An 18986-nucleotide genomic window follows, 5' to 3' on the forward strand; every position below is an offset into this window, starting at 1 on the left:
TATACTGTTAAAATTTTAAGCAAATATACATATTTTTTGGAATAGAATAATCTTTACATTCAAGCTCTTAGTATTAACAAATTAATGCTTATGCAGCTTACGAACTGTGCTGAAGAGAATTGTTGTTTATTGATCCAGTCATAATATGAGACAACATGCCAGGCTCGTATCAATAACACCGCCCGTCATTTACTATTAATATCAAATGCATTCCTTTTTTTCGCTATAATGTTGTTTTACAAACAAAATAAATTTAAATCGTATTTTGATGTTATTAATATTTTAGTTTTAGTGGTAATTTTTTTTACATAGGCATCATCACTTATTAAGGCCAAAAGGCCACTCGGGGATAAGAGTTAAAAAGTAAAAATTGGACAATATAGTAACCGTTAGTAATGGAGATTCGGTAAATTTGTTAACTTATATGGAATGGCTCATCAAGAACTTGTTTACGTTAGACTTGAAGTCAACCATATTGTAGTCAGCTGAAAAGCAGAAAAACGGAAGACAATTCCATAGGCGTGCAGTTCTAAGAAAGAAGCTTTGCTCATGGAATCTACGCTTAGGTTTAGGCACAGATAAAGAGTGGAGGAAACTAGTGACAGTGTTTTCTGCTAGACGGGTGTTTTTTGTGAAAGTTTGGCGAGGGGGAACCATAGAATGGAGCTCAGCCGAGCACCTGCCATGAAAATACCGATACAGTAGAGACAACCTCGCAACATCTCTTCTGTGATAAAGCGGTTGCAGGGAAGAGAAAAGGACATCCCCCACAAGGCTACGAAATCTATTTTGAACTCTATCAAATCAGGATAAGTCCTTTCCAGCAGCTCCTGCCAAGATGTGGAAACAGTACTCCTTCCTTGGACGTACCTGGCTCTTATATAGATAGAGAATTGCATCAGAAGTGAGATATCTACTGGATCGATAGAAGGATCCCACCATTTTTCCAGCGGCCTTGGCAACGGAGTTAATGTATGTGTTCCATTTAATAGGGACAAATGTTTCCGATTTCAATACCCACAAAAGATCCCATTCTATACAAACTTGTCGATATAAAAAGTAAGATCTTTTGTTAGCTTTTATTTATTTTTTATATTCTCGATTTTTACCCTCTAAAAATGCCGCCCGCATAACATGGACCAATCATAAAATAGGGACATATTTCTTTGATTCTGCTACCTCCAAAGTTCCTATTTTTTACAACCTTTTCGGTATAAAATTTAAATTTTTTGTTAGCTTTTACCGTAGCATGTGCCGCTCGTAAAATAGGGACACATTTTTCTGATTCCAATGCCTCCAAAAGTTCCGATTTTATAAAACTTCTCGGTATAAAATTTAAGATACTTTGTTAGCTTTTATTTATTTCTTTTTCTTTTTCCTATTTTTACCCTCTCAAAATGCCGCCCCCTGACATGGGCCGCTCGTAAAATAGGAACACATGTTTCTGATTCCGATACCACTAAAAATTTCGAGATTTTTACAATTATTTCGGTAAAAAAAATTCTATTTTTGTAGCTTTTTATTTTTTTTCTATTTTCAAAATGCCACCCCTGACGTGTGCTGCTCATAAAATAGGGGCACATTTTCATAAACCAATACCTACCGTATACATTTTAATTCTACTCGAACATAATAGGGAAATATTGACGGTCTGTATTATGCATACGTACAAACACATATTCCGATAAAACGCCTACACTAACGCAGCAAACAATACGTTAGTCATGGCTGCCATTATCATTCACTTGACGACGGTAAAAAAAGGGTTGTTTAAGCAGCCAGTACCAACAAGTAATCGCATCAAAATAGCAATATTATCAGGTAACAGTATCCACCTAAAAATATTACTATCCCAAAGTTACTGCCCATAACATTCATAATCTCCACTGTATTACAGTACCTCCAATTAATTACAATGCTCGACACTGAATGACAGTGCCCAACAATTGAAAAGCGGCGATTTTATTAAATTGCAACCTAATGGACGTCATGCTCGACAAAATAATTGTTTCTCCAAAGGCTGCCTGCAACTACCAAACGCTTTCTTTCACAACCAGACATTGTACGACAGTACAAGCCGGATACATTCATTTTGACCACTGCACTAGTGCCTTCAAAATTTTAGAGCCGATAGTGGCTACCACGAAAAACAGGCATTATCTCTCTTTGCTAATATTTTTAGCTGTTTTACTATAGTCAGTAATTTACGTAAGTCCCATACATTAATGGATGACGTGACAGTCTAAAGGAGCGATATTGCTCCCCATTGGGGAGATAAACATCCCCTAAAGTAAAGCCGGGCAATTATGCTGAGATTATCTGTTAAACGTTGATTGAATCCCGGACTGCGGCGGTTACCTATCAAAAGGTATGAATTTGATGTGTTTTGTAAAAACAGACATATATTTTATTGCTGGGAGAAAAGACAGGAAATGTCAGAATAATGTGGAACGAGGTCATACACTTGTAAGCCTGATGAACACCTGCTCAGACGTTCTGGCTTTCTTAGTAGGAAAGTTACAGTGTTGTCCTTTCCGAGCGTGTGAGCCGAAATTGAGGTTTGGTCCTAGATTAGCAGGTTATGGACGACCTGCTGAGGTGCACACACGCAAAAGACTCTGGGGATCCCCCGTTTGACGTGTTGGATCCTGATTGGTCTGTTGGACTCCCCCAGCCAACCCTTTTACTTTTCTACTAAAGCAAATGCCCGGGCCTATTTTGCAGATTAAGACAAATCTCTGGAAAGAGAGAACCTAGGCAAGATATATCATCCCTAACCGACCATTGCCACCACCGCCGTCGTGGATAACGAAGAATAAGATTTTGAAAAATCTTGATGGTTTTGGTGTAAGCGAACTGAACGATGTACATATGTATTAACTTTTTTTCCGTAGTTAGAAACCTATGTTTTCTTTCTTTTTTTATATTTGGTGTGCATTTGATTTTCAGCAGATCGACCCGAAGCCTGAGACGCTGAGAATTTATGTTAAGTGCTCCCAGAGGAAGACGATCAAGGGCCACAAAAATTCAATAGGGTATAATTATCCGCTGACCCCAGGCGGGAGCCTTACAAATGCACTAGATAAATGCACTAGGTATTTTTTCTTGTCCTGATGCAGTTCTCTACCTATATAAAAGCCAGGTACGGCCAATGATGGAGTACTGTTGCAAGATCTGGACAGGAGCTGCTAATAGCATCTTATCCTGCCTTAACAGAGTTCAAAATAGACTTCGTAGCTTAGCGGGGATGCCCTTTTTTCTTCCCTGTCACCTCTTTCCTAAAGAAGAGACGTTGGGAGCCTGTATCTGCTTTATTTTCCATGACAACTACTCGTCTGAGCTCATATCTATGCCCCCCCCTCGCGAAACTTTCACGAAAAACACTCGTCACGCCAAAACCACTATCAATAATATCCTACACTCTTATCTCTGCCTAAACATTAATATAGATTCCATCAAAAAAGCTTATTTCTTAGAACGGCACGCCTGTGGAACTCCCTTAAGATTGCCCGCTTTCTAGCTGACTACAATTTAATTGTCTTCAAGTCCAACATAAACAAGTTCTTGATAAACCTCCCCCTAAGTAATCTAATTTTCAAAATTCTCACTACTTATGTTTACGATGCTATAATCACATCGATTACTGTATATCCATTAACCTTTATCCTCGAGTGGCCTACGGGCCTTGATAAATGGTGATTCTTGTGTAAAAAAGTAATGTTTCCACAAGATAACGCCACCACATGGGTTTTGCTTATTCTTTAGTATCTTCCTATCAAAATAAAATCTCATTTTACCCGTGAATCTTTTTTACACGTCCCTCACTTTCTTATTTAAGCTTTATGTCTTTTAAATTCCATCTCCTCTTTTCATAGTTCATCGCCCAGTCTTAAGCACAAGCCGGCTTTACGAGTTCTAAATGCGGAGCAAATAAACAACCTTCCCTTCTCCACTCCTGGGATAGTCTTTGTATGCATCTGATAGAACCTTTCGAACTCCTGGTAAACAATCGAATTTAGCTATTCAAGTATTTCACAATGAAATGCGATGAGAAATGTAAATAAAATAACAATTAAAGTGCAAATGCGTAAGAAAGGCGCGACAACATAAAAAAAAAGAAGAGTAAGCGTTAATGACGACGTAGAGATGGATTGAGAGGCTATATATAAATATGATAGACAACAGAGATTGAAGCATAGATAATTGTTATCACGGACAAGACAAAGATCGGAACTAGGAGGAGTGGATTTTATGTGGAAGTATTGAAGTAGCAATGTGGTTAATCAAGCACAATAATTAATAAAGCGTAAAGTAAATTAAAAACAAATTGGGATATATATATATATATATATATATATATATATATATTTAGTAGAAATGGTAATTAATAAAAACTGAAGAAAGTGCTCAATACTGTTGTAGAGCAAATATGCGTTTTATTTTTTATTACCGTACCTTCCTGTTAAGTTACATTATTGTTTCAGCTATCCGGCCGTTTTTTTTTCTGGCCCTCTGTAGCTTCCTAAGACTTTTACAGAAATATTCGTTATAATGGGATGAAAGATTGAATGATGTCAGGGGAGGAATGCGAGAAGAGCGGAAATGGTATGTCGGTAATGTTTTAGTTTTGGAGTTTAAGGACCTTGTGGGGAGGGTCTGGGAAGGTCATCCCTGGTGTGGCTGAGGGCATAGGGATATATGGAGGGGGAAGGGAGATATGTGGGGGTAGAAGAAGGGAGTTACTTTAAAATTCGAGCCTTAATGTTAAAGTTTTTGGCGTCTCGTTGGTGAGATGATTTCTTGATAAGTATGTCTTGACCTGTTGGGTGTTCGCTTAGGTTCGGAGGCGGGGGGGCCTATGATTCAGTTTATTTATTTGGTTTTTATTTGTTAATTGTTTGGAGAGGGTTAGCTAGCGGCCGCGCGCACGAGCAAACACATGCGCTCGTACACACATATATACTTAAAGAAACATTCATATCTACACATACATCTCCGCCCTGGCGTGAAAATATATGCACATATGCGCGTATGCATGCATAGTCACCCGCGCCGCTCCCGCTGACGTCAAATTTTCCTTAAGGTGCTAAATTGGGTACGTGTGCGTAAACATGGATGCGCTTATACACAGATACATACACACATCAACATCCATACCCCCCAAGGAGACGTATACACGGGCCTATATGCGCATATTGATTCAGACATACCTGCACCCCCACGCATACATGCAGGCGCATGCGCACATACAGATACTAATACTCGTGGACACATACATCGACATATATACACAGCTGCACGCTCTCACACACGTATGTGGACAGTAGCTGAGCAGCGGCTTGGTTCCCACCAGTTTTGGCAAATAGCAAACAGAATCATGAAGAGAAGCGTGTGCTCCATCCCAACTATTATCAATGGACCTGAGGTAATCTCGTCAGCATCAGACAAAGCCAAACTCTTTGTCAAGAACATCGCAGCTAATTCTACCCTTTGCGATCAAGACTGCCAACCCCCAATATTTCCTCCTGTATCAGAAAACACGCTATGTGATATACTATATCTGTACGTGATGTTGCCAAGCTAATCAAAAACCTTGATTCCAGTAAAGCCACTGGCCCTGACGGTATTCCAATTATAGTTCTCAAAAAACTTCAACCTGAACTAGCGCCCATACTTACAAAACTGTTTAAACGTTGTCTTAAGGAGAATAGTTTCCCATCTCCCTGGAAAATCTCATCAGTATGCCCTGTATTTAAGAATTTAGGTGATCGCTCATCCCCCTCTCAGTACAGGCCAATAAGTCTCCTGTGCGTCATGAGTAAGTTGCTGGAATCTGTGTTAAATACAGAAGTAATCAACCATCTCAACAAAAATAACCTTCTTAGTGACACTCAATATGGTTTCCGTTCTGCTAGATCTACAGCAGATGTGCTTACAGTTATATCTCATAGGATTAGCAAATCTCTCGACGGAGGCAACTTTTCTAGGGCAATTGCTCTTGACATATCTAAGGCCTTTGATAGGGTATGGCATAAAGGTTTACTTCACAAGATCTCTAGCTATGGTATTGCTGGAAATGTCTTCTCAATTATTAAATCATTTCTTTCTGATAGGTTCATAAGAGTAGTAGTTGAGGGGCAAAAATCAGAAGCTCACAGTATTAATGCCGGTTTCCCTCAGGGGCCAATCCTGGGCCCTACTCCTTTCCTGATCTACATTAATGATCTTCCAAATCACATCCTTACATCATTTGTAGACATTTATGCTGACGACACTACCATTCATAGTAGCACATCTAAGACAGTAAACGACCAAGTTCTCTCCAATTCTCTCTCCTCTGATCTTGAGCACGTAGTACAATGGGGTAAAGAATGGCTGGTTACTTTTAATGCATCTAAAACCAAGCTTCTCTCTTTACATCATCGACATTCTGATCCACATCTGACATCAATTGAAGTGAATGGCTCTCGTCTTCAGGAGGCCTCAAGTTTTGACAAACTTCTTGGCTTGACCATTACTCCTGATCTTAAATGGAACACGTACATCAAATCTGTTGCCAAGGCCGCTGGAAAAATGGTGGGATCTTTCTATCGATCCAGTAGATATCTCACTGCTGATGCTATTCTCTATCTATATAAGAGCCAGGCACGTCCAAGGATGGAATACTGTTGCCACATCTGGACAGGAGCTGCTAGAAAGGACTTGTCCTGCCTTGATAGAGTTCAAAATAGACTTCGTAGCCTCGTAGGAGATGTCCTTTTCTCTTCCTTGCAACCTTTATCTCACAGAAGAGATGTTGCGAGTTTTCTCTGATGTATCGTTATTTTCATGGAAAGTGTTCGAATGAGCTTCAATCTATGGTCCCCCCTCGCCAAACTTTCACAAGAAATACTCGTCTAGCTGTAAACACTATCAATAATCCCCCCCCACTCTTTATCTGTGCCTAAACCCAAACGTAGATTCCATGAACAAAGCTTTTTTCTTAGAACTGCACGCCTGTGGAATTGTCTTCCGTTTTCCTGCTTTCCGGCTGACTACAATATGGTTGTCTTCAAGTCTAACGTAAATAAGTTCTTGATGAGCCGTTCCATATAAGTTATCAACTTTACCAAATTTTCATTACTAATGATTACTATAATGTCCAATTTCTACTGTACACTCTTTAACCCTTATCCTTGAGTGGCCTCTTGGCCTTGATAATGTGGTGATACCTATGCAAAAAAAAGGAAGCGGGCACATATACTCTCACATCCACACACGTATACATAGGTACGTGCACATATACATCAGTCCCCCATGTACACACAGACGCACACGTGGATGTACACGTGCGTGTATACACACATACACACAGATATACAGACAGTTATTTGTATAGACATATTCATCTACATAGAAATAAATCTAAGTTCATTTGTGGTTATATAGGCGCAATACTTTCGCTCGATGTTGACATGATTATACATAGATATGAGCATAAACTTATTCCCAGGGTCATATACATATTTTCATTTTCATTACTGGGTTGTTTTTTGTTTTTGTTTTTTTGATAAATGTGGATGCACACGGGAGCGCTGGCGTACACCTCTGCATACATATACATGCCCACATATGCACTACCCTACACGCATGCATGTACACATATATACATGCATACACGCATACACATATGCACACATATACTATCGTTATATACATCTGCAAAGATACACACCCACACTCCCTCAAGCATCGATATGTGCGCACGCATATACATACAGATACATAGCGTGACATGCCGTAAATATGGACACAGGTTTCATCCACATATACTTACATACGGATTAATAAACGCCCACGTACCCGGGATAGTGGTCCTAGGTAGCCATGTTTATAGATTTTGGGGAGGAGTTTGAGGTGGTTTATATGGGGATTGAGTGCTGGCGTTATTGTTCTAAGTTGGGGTATTAAGATTTTTAGGGTATTATCGATCTGTTTAGGCGGAAGGCTATATTGGGGTGTCATACTCTAAGGTATGCGTCTATGCACATAAGGCATCGGTCAGTTGTACATTTCCATGCGTACTTACCTGTGCAGGTGTAAATCCACCTTCTTATATGTAAACAATTTTCGTGTTAAGTCGTGGAGGTAGTATGCAGGGTGTGTTGGGGTTCGGCAGGAGGTTGGCTAGGGGGAGGGGAATTGATGCCGATTATTGGGTGGTTATGTGGGATGAGGTTGTGTGGTGTTTAGAGTTGGTGGTTATTGGGGATATGTGTTATTTTGTTGGATTTAGGGGGTTCTTAGGGGGAGGGGGTAAGGTAGTGTGGGGTGTGGGGGAATTGGTTAAGGAGGTTTGGCTGAGTGTATGTCATGGGAGTTGTGGTGGGTAGTTCTATTGGATGTATAATTTGGAGGATGTAAGGTGGTGTTGTCTAAGGGATGTTTTAGAGAGGTGTGTAGTTGCTAAGGAGGTGGGATTTGTAATGCCTACAGTTTATGGTGGTTTCGTTTTTTTTGTTTAAGAATTTGTCTGTCTTTAAAATTAGAGATGAGGAGTTTCTCGTTTAGGCAGAGGAGACATGGGGAGTTTAGGGATTTATATGTGCTAGATTTTCGAAGTATTTCCCATTTAATGGTTGGTGTAAGGTTATTTTGGGTTAGATGTAGGTAGTGGGTAGTTAGTAAGGTTTTGTTAGGGTGGTTAGGGTTTGTGAAGGAGCATTTATGTACTCTGAATCTATCCTTAAATGAGGTGCCATCCAGGCCAATATAATATTTTTTTGTCGTTTGGGTTTTCTTTAGGTGCGATTGTGGCTTTATATACTACTTCTGTTTGTAAATTAAGTGGACATTCCGATTTGTTGTTGCAGCTCCACTTGTTCTTGTTGGTGTTGTTTGTATTTTCATCTTTGTTAAGTATTTTTCTGTTATGTTTTTTGATTATTTGTTCTAGGTTGTCCGTGCAATTGTAGCTGACTTTAATTGTGTTTTTGTTGAAGATTTTGTGTAGTACGTGGCTGGGCGGGAAATGGTTGTTTATTTGTTGGAAGAATTTTGTGCCAAGCTTTGTTTTGACCATTGTATTGAAGGGGGTTGAACTAAATTATGTTCCTTGTTCTATTTCTCTTGTTTGAGGTATTGGGTGGATTAGGTTTAATATAATTGAAGGTGGTGTTTGGGTGACCACTTTCCTTAAGTGCATTTTCGTAGAAGGGTTTGTGTTTGTTAAAAATTTCGAGTTTGGAGGAGTTGGTGCTAAGTCTTTTTTTCGATAGATGTGGAGATGTGTTTAATTATATGTTTTGGGTGGTTTGATAGTGGGTGTATATAGCGTGGGTAAGTATTGTCTTTGGTGTAGGGTTCGTATGTGTTGCTTGAGAGGTTGAGAGTTACATCGAGAAAGTTGACGGTTTTTATGTTGGATTTGATGTCTAGTTTTAGGCCTATTCTGTTCATTTCTTTAGCTAACGTTTTCTTTATTTTTTTTCACATTTGGGGCCATTTGAGTTTTTAACTTGTGGTTAAAAGTAAAACACCTTACCTCAGCTCATGTTAGGAAAAAAAAAGAGAAAATAAAAATGGCCGCCCCCTGGTATTTATGGACTGAAAATCACGTGATGTGACGAGAGAGGGGAGGGGGTATGCAAATGAGATGTGGTTGGGTCTCTCTATAAAAGAGCCGTCTTCTTTATTTTGGGCGTCAGTGTGGAAAGTGCAGAGAGAAGTGAACAGTTGGATTTGAGTTTGAGACTTTTAATCTGAGGTTGAGTTCAAATTTAACGTCACAACTATTATGAGCCATATAGTCCTATGCTTTTGTTATTTATAGTGTCAGTTAGGTTGTATAGAATGAAGAGACCGACAAGATCAGTTGCTTCTGCTGAGTCTATCCCAGGTATAAATATATTCAGAAAAAAACCCATAAATTCAAAATTGGTTATTAAGAGTGCTCAATACAAACAGCAAAGTATAATATTTTTATTTACATAAACAAATATTACATAGTTGTAACACTGAACATGCTAATGTTTCGGAACAATTGGTTTATTGAAAAAATCAGGCGATGGAGGAGGTTCTTTTGGTTTTTCAATAAACCAATTGTTCCGAAACATAGCATGTTCAGTGTAGCGACTATGTAATATTTGTTTATATAAAGAAATTTATATATATATATATATATATATATATATATTTGTTTATTGTTATATAAACATGGTCACATCCTGCTACCATGTTTATATAACAATAAACAAGTATTATCAGCTCTTTTTATTGAGCACTATCTAACAACCTCGTTGAATTCATTAGTCCATAACTTTTGAATAAAAAACCCTAGTATATATATATATATATATATATATATATATATATATATATATATATATATATATATATATATATATATATAATATTTCTTTTACTTTATCTTTCTGTTTGTTTGTCCGTTCAATTTCCCCGGAAACTCTTGGTAGGATCTACCTGAACTTTTGTTATATTGGTATGCAAAGGTATAGCGAACGAGTATTATGGTATTCGTCAATGCCATTTTAAGGGTAATATAATTCAATACAAATTCGTATTCAAATTTTAGCTACCGGAAACTTGTGGGGATCAGGTCCAAACTTTGCACAGACATTTTTTATTTAAAGGTCTAGCACACTAAGTATTATGATATCAATTCGATGCAAAGTTCAGAATTAATTAAGATTGATAAGACTGGTATATATATATATATATATATATATATATATATATATATATATATATATATATATGCTATCATTCAGCCCTGGTTGTCCGGGTGTTTGGCGGTGTATGTTGAGCAAAAATAGAAAGAAGTGGTAGGAAGAAGACAGACTTGAACCCGTACCACGAAGGATTAAAAGAACGGGGAAAAACGCGTTTGCTGTTACGAAACCGGAAGTGACATACGTTTAAATAAGGGCTAAACAATCGAGAAGATGTGATGACTTTCGAAAATATCGGTGAATAAAGCGATCCCCTCCTGTAGAAAAGTGCCCAGTTGAGGGTGAAGATATGATTGGTTTTAACCAATTTTTCGGTATTTGTCGTCTGAAGGGTCGAGCTTCTAAACAGTACTGATCTTGTGAAAATCCGTCCCCTCTGTCGAAAGTTATAGGCAGACATGAAAACATACACACATACACTTATATATTGGTAGCTCAAATGTTAGACCCAAACCGATCAAAATTTCAAATGTTTAAATCAGAAGTTGTCAGAGTAATTTGGTAGAGACCGCAAACGTCAATTCCTTTTAAACTTTTTGACCCCTATTATGACCTTTTTACATGTATTGTTTTGGGCTCAAATCTAGTTATTAAGCTTCATGTCCAGATCTGCAACGGTCTCCATCCATCGCTCCTTACTTATCTGCAGATAGAGAGGCCAACAGTTTGTTGCCCAGCTCAGTGGTAGATTCTTCGAATGGGTATCTGTTATATGCTTGTACATCATTTTCATAGATGGTCTTACTTGTCTCATCCAAGCCAGTTATGTATTCCTTCCTACAGCCCCTTGGGATGTTCTTCTTGGCAATGTGCCACACAAGAGCTTAGAAGGCTTCATATCCTGATGCTACGGGGGTACATCATTAATTGTATTCTCTTAGTTGTCCGTGAAACCCTCCCAGTTAGCCCTCCGATAGTTGAATCTGGCCATAGGTTTAGTAGGCACAGGTCCAACTACTGGTTGCATCTCAGATATGATGGGTCGGTGTTGGGACCCACAATAGCTAAAAGCATGGAAAACAATGAAGAAGCTAAACAGCGATAAAAAAAACGGACACTACAGCAGCAGCAGTCTCACCAAACCAAGTTGCTCACCAACTACTCATAAATGGGAAACCACTGCACAGAGAAGATGGGCGAAGTCCACAAAGAGTCTGATGACATGTTCCCCCCATTTACTGAGGAGGAATTTAAGACTGGAATTAAACATTTCAAGTCTAGAAAGGCATCAGGACTCGATGGTATCTCAACAGAGATGATTCAGAATTTTGGGCCAAGATCTCGTGAATGGATCTTATCACTGTTCAACTACTGTGCTGCTGGATACAACATTCCCAAGATCTGGCGACGGGTAAAAATTATAACTCTTCTTAAACCAGGGAAAGATCCTCAACTACCATCTAGCTATCGTCCTATATCCTTGTTGTGTGTACTGTACAAGTTGTATGAACGCCTCATTCTGGCCAGGATATCACCAATAGTTGAAGACCAGCTTACGGACGACCAGTCTGGGTTCAGGGAGGGGCGTTCATATGTTGGTCAGGTTCTGAACTTGACTCAGTACATAGAGGATGGGTATGAAAGAAAAAAAATCACAGGGGCTGTATTTATCGACCTCAGGGCAGCCTATGACACCATCAACCACCGAGCACTTCTGCTGAAAGTTGGTCAAACCTTGAAGAACAGAAAAATGGTTTCCATTATAGAATCTCTTCTCCGGAATCGAAGATTCTTTGTCGAAATGGCTGGTAGGCAGAGTCGGTGGAGGTCACAGAACAATGGTCTGCTCCAGGGTTCTGTCTTGGCGCCGACATTGTTTAACATCTATACAAATGACCTACCAGAATTTACAGACATCCGTAGATTCTTCTATGCGGATGACACGTGTCTTGCGACACAAGACAAGAGCTTTGAAGCAATTGAGAAAAGAATCTCCAGTGCCTTAAAAACCCTAGCCTCCTACTATAATAAAGGTTCCTCAATCACAATCCTGGGGAAAAAAAGTTTGTAGTTTTCACCTTAACAACCACATAGCCAACAGGAAGCTAAAGATCCAATGGGAAGGTAAGGACCTAGTAAATGAACCATATCCAGTCTACCTTGGCATCACACTGGATCGAACTCTCTCCTTTAAGACACACATAGACAAGCTCCGAAAGAAGATCGCGCCTCGAATTAACTTAGTCAACATACTGGCTAACTCAAGTTGGGGAGCAGACCCACACACCCTAAGAACAACATCATTAGCCCTATGTTACTCCACGGCTGAATATGACGCTGCATTATGGTCTCGCTCAGCCCATTCTCACCGCATTGACGCAGATCTCCACAAAGTTGCCGGATCATAACCGGAAACTTAAAAAGCACATCTCTACCAGCCCTATACCGATTAAGTGGCATACCACCACCTAAAGTCCGCCGGGATATAATTGCGAGAGTTGAGCGTACTAAACAACTCGAATACCCCAGACACCCTCTCTATGGCTACTCGGAGGTGACTAGACGACTTGTGTCCCAGCGAAGCTTTGCCATCGTGGAGGAACTACCGGACACTCCTACATCCTCTTACCGGCTGCAGATGTGGAGAGAGGTAGACCCTCAGTCTACTCCAGTGAAACCTTACCACCTGGCACACTCTTGTCCCGTTCGGAGTGGGTCACTCTGAATAGGACACGGGCAAAAGTTGCAAAAACTGGCGACAACCTCCTCATGTGGGGTTACTCAACAACTGCTGAATGCCCTTTGTGTGCCCAAGTTCAGACCATCGAGCACATTTTAACATCTTGCCCACTGGGGCCCAACTGCACGGACGAAGACCTCAGTGTTGGTAATGAAAACGCACACCGCTGGTTGAAGAGATGGAGCGACAAGATATGATTGTGTGTATGAGTACACCATAATGTCCATGGAACCTATATCTCAAATTTAAAGTTTTCGACCCAAAATTGTAGGAGGAGTTTGGTAGAGCTCTGAAAGGTCAAATCGTTGAACTTTGACCTTTTAACAGCCAAATTTCTAGCCGATCACATGGATTTTCCCAAATCTCAGTGCCCTGCATATCAAATTTCGAGTCTGTAGACTTTAAATTGACAGAGTTATTGCCTAGGAAAATGTACATACATAGACACACACACACAAACAAACACTTTCACTTTTATAGATATATAGATATATAGATTAGGCAATCATCAGTGTATGGGTGACAATTACTGCCGGTCGGGAGATTCAAACCAAGCCATTTACAACCTTTGACTGCATTTGCTAAGATCAACCACAAAACAATTGGCACTAGGACGAAGGCAATTAATAATAATTAACACAGTGCGTTTGTGTGTATGAGTACACCATAATCTCATAAACTAATAATCAGATCTTTATAAAGTTTTTATTATATACTCCACGCAAAAGACTAAGTTATATAGACACATAATTTTCTTGTAAATCTTAAGATTAATGGGATGCATATATAGAAAATTGAATGTAGAACGCTATAAATGATCTAATCAAAGTTGTTAGATATATTTCGCCTTTTTTACCCCCGAAAATAGGAGGGTGGACCTGTAAATTCATTTTTGTCTGTTCGTCCGTTTGTTTGTCTGCACTTTTCTCAATAACTACGCCTTGGAATTTTTTGAAATTTTGCACAAATATTAAACATGATATGAGTAAAAAAGTAACAGAACGGATTTTCCGGGAAACTCCGGTTGCCCTTATGGGGTACATTTCGGGTTAAAATGGCAAAAATTGACACGTTTCTGTTCATAAAAACAAAAATGATGTCTTGGATTTTTATAAAACTTTGTGAAAAATTGTAACTAACTGATTTCTAAATGTTTTTGTTTGTCTGTGCTTTGTGATAACTCTTAGGAGTGCCCCAGCGGCTCTTTCATGGCAAAAAAACGCTCCATTTATGTATTTATTTATTTATTTTTTTTTTACCATTTTTATGAAAAAATGTCTGTGTATATTTTATTCAGCAGTTTTGCATAGTGCTAAACGAAAATTTAAATATATTTATATCTTGGAGACTTTTGAGGCTTAATGGGGGGGCAAATGATGGACTAAGTTATTTCTATTTTTGCATTGTGTACATATTTAACATATGTTAAGACTTAAAACTGCACCGTTTGTTCATTTTCATCAGGATTTGACTTCCCCTGGAGGCCTTTGGGGCTGAATGGGAGGGGGGTAAATGCTGAACTTAGTCATTTTTTTATGACTCATCCACTGTGCACTCACTGGGGACCATACATGCTTCACTTTCTTTTCATTCTTGAAATAAAGTTATATTGCTTAATATTTTTACCTTTTATTGAATTAAGCTTGCATGGCTGAATTTTAAATTGACATTAAACACTTTTTAAAGAGTAATAACTCAACTTAGGGATCTGGATGAAGTTAATTTTGCATTCACACTCTCCATATATTAAGAAAGCAAATACATCAAGCAGTTTACATTTCATAAATTAAATATGCACACGCGCACGGATATACATACGTATAACAGTATACGCCCACAAATACCTAGAAATAAAATTATACAGATTATCTTTATAATTATTTCCATGCTTGCTACCATATGTGAGTAAAGATATACAGAGAACTATATAGTTTGAATAGATATATATGGAGAACATATACCTATTCATATTGTTATATAACTTATTGACATCTAAAATGAAATAGATAGAAATATCATTTTTGTTTCTATTTAGACTACTAGTAATTATGATATAACAACGATTGTGTAGCACAAGAACCGCTTGTCTATCAATACAATGTTTTGACGGACATAGTTGCATAGTTAAAAAGATTCAATGTAACTGAAGTTCGCATGGATGTGACCAATCGTAAACAGAAACTGATAATAAGCAAATAAAATTATTATGCCTTTATGTATGTGTTTTATTTGGAAATATATTAAAACATCTTTAAATCCCCAACATACATATGTGTGATGAGAATAATGGAAATAGTATTCCGATAAAATAAAGAGATGAAAAAAGAGCAAACCAAGTTATGTGTTTATCAACGTTTCGTCTTTATTGCAAGACTTATTCTGCATGTATTAAAATAAAATAAAAACACCAGTACAAATATTTGAAAATATATTTTTGATGTAATAAAATGTATGACTTGCTTCATTTCAGAAGCGAAAAAAGTCGTTGGAAATTCAAAATGGGGGGGGGTAACGTTGCGAAAGAGAGTAAGATTTTTTATAACGCCATATAGCCGTTAATATATTTATAAAGATATGATAGAATTCATATTCTGTTTGGAAAAACGTCCGCTATAATTACAATATGAGTGCGCAACTGAAACGAAATGTATTATTTTTATGTAATTTATTAAATGATTATATGTATTAATTAATATAGGTGGTGATTTCTCGGGTGTAAGATAGTGTACATGATAGTATATGATTGAAGCACAATTTAACAACGTGGAGGTTGCTACAATGCATCGCTATTTGAACAACATGTTTTATTTTCGACATAAAAGTTTCTGTAAAACTGTGTAAGACTATAAGATCATACTAACTATATTGATTGATATAATTATTATAATGGGCAAAGACAGAGGCATAAATAATAAAAACACGGGATCAGAATGAGGTTTGCTTTTAAATTTACAGTGAGGGATGAAGGTGTCAATTCTAGCAAGAAGTCATTCAGTAATATCCTTAGCAGAAGCATTCGGTGACATACTCAAAAAAGGATCCAGTGGAACATCACATAGAAAGCTGCGAAACTTAGGCCACCCAGTTCTGTTTCAGTTAAACGTCTTTCTATGGAAGGAATGATCAATTGAAACTTGGCAGAGAAATCAATCTGAACATCAACAACAGCATGAGTAAAAGAATCCAAATGGATAAGAATAGTAAATAGAACTGGATTCAGGAACCGAACCGAGAAAAAAGATAAGGTAAAGATGGCTGATAAAGTTCATTATCAGGAAAACGTGTAAGGAAATTGACAATTTGCGACAAGTAATGAGACAGAGCAAATTTAGGGCAAAATTCAACAGCAAGATCTGTACTGATAGAGTGGATAAGCCAGTCAGAATGGTAGGCATTATAGTCAGTGAAGACAAAGATAGAGCGTGACGGATGAAGTTGTAATGCATTATAAATACCGTTGAATATAACATCAACGATAGTCGGTCAGAAGGAGAACGGTATTAACAGAACACATAGAAAGGGGAGTTCAGCAAAAACAACTTCAAACAGCAAAAGAGAAATCGATGAGATTCAAAACTCGGGACACACACAATGGGAGGGGTGATTCTTATGAAGCAAAATTGCAAGACTATACAAATCTGTGGTAAAGTCTTAACAGACAAGAGGTAACTAATCTTCTACATGTAAATCATTGCTATTTACAGAAGCATCAAATTAGGTTTAGCAAAAAGCAAAAATGTGAATATAATTATTAATGAAGCACATGTTTTATTTATTTTATTTATGTTTCCATATATATGTGTGTGTGGCATGATTCACTTCCAAACTGATTAATCGACTAATATATATATATATATATATATATATATATATATATATATATAAGTATATTTTATGTTTTTATATACATGTCACGCTCAAATTAATTAACTAATCATTATGAATTTATATACATATATGCATATATTTATAAGAGTAGATGGTAGTTTGCTTGAAGCATTGTTGGAAAATGAATATATGGAAGTCTTAAAAGCTAAACGCAATGCGGAAAAGACCGGAATCGTGCGAGTAAAGAAACGAAAAACAAACAAACAAATAGGCGATATGTTTGACTAGAGAAATGACTACCTGTTTATTCATCTATCATTCCTCATCTCGTTGTATAATTATTTTGCAACCAAGTTGTTTGTATGTCTGGTGGATATAAAGTCCGTTGGTTGTGTGGAACTTTGATTAATTGTGGGAGAAAAAATTGAAAAGGGGAGGTATTTTTCTCCGAAAATTATTCACAGTTCCATACCATCAACGGACTTTATATACACTGGACATTCCAACAACTTGGTTGCAATATAATTATACAAAGAGATGAAGAACGATAGATGAATAAACAGTTAGACATTTCTCCAGTCAAACATACGCGTCTACTTGTTTGTTTGTTTTTCGCTTTTTTACTCGCACAATTCCGGTGTTTTCTGCATTAATTTTAGCTTTTACAACTTCCATATATGTATATATTTATATTTACATGAACAGTAGTCTATCTTAAACTTTGTTATTATTTTTTTTATTACATTTGAACCCCAAACAAGGCACATTGCCACTTTGGTGTAGGGAGCTACTATAAGGGACATAAGCATCAGTACAGTCGGGGAAGCAGGGACCCGGAAGGGAATTCCAAATCTAGCTGTTCTGGGGGAAAAAACTCCTGGAGTAGAAGGCTCTCTTGCACCTAGGGATCTCTACTGTGAAGGGGTGGGGTTTAGCTGCTTGTCGGGTTTGTCGGGTGTATTTATGTTGAGGGGACACAAATGCTTCTAGTTTGTCAGAGCATTCACCGTTAAAGTACTTGTACAACAGGCAGAGCGATGCAACATTTCGTCGATGTGACAGAGTCTGAAGTTTAGATGACAGTTCAGGACCTATCAAATTGGTGACTCTCTTTTGAACCCTGTCTAGGAGCGAGAGACTAGTGGCAGATGCACCAGCCCAAATATGACACCAATACTCAATTCATGGGCGAATGGTGGCCTTATAGAGGTATAGGATACTTGCAGGCGTTAATAGCTTTCTATCACGTTAGAGAGAACCAACCTTCTTCGCAGCGGTCGTGGCAATGTTCTCAATGTAATTGGCCCAACTCATGTTTCCTGTGAATGTTAGGTCGAAGAGTTTAAAAGATGTACTTTCAGATAAAGAGTCGTTGGCCATTGCTATTGGCGGTAGGGAAGATTTCTTGTAATTATTGAAGGAAACAATTTGGTCTTGGCAGCATTAAATGTGGCCATCCATTTTTGTCCCTATTCCACTACAGATCGGAGGTCACCCGCTAGTGTTTCTGCCATTTCCTTAGATATGTGTTCATTGTTTTCCTGTCGTGTCTGTTATAGAGCGTGGTGTCGTCATCATAAATACCCATCTCACAGACAATTTTGTCAGTGAGGTCATTTATAAATATTAGGAATAACAGAGGTCCAAGGTTAGATCCCTGAGGCACTCCCGCCTTTATATCATACTGTCTAGATGTACGACCGTCGAGGACAACCTAGATTTTTCTCTTATCTACCATGTAAAAAGCG

The sequence above is a fragment of the Euprymna scolopes genome, chromosome 4 (genome assembly GCF_053919585.1).
Source record: "Euprymna scolopes isolate OS-2025 chromosome 4, ASM5391958v1, whole genome shotgun sequence".
Taxonomy (NCBI): Eukaryota; Metazoa; Mollusca; class Cephalopoda; order Sepiida; family Sepiolidae; genus Euprymna; species Euprymna scolopes.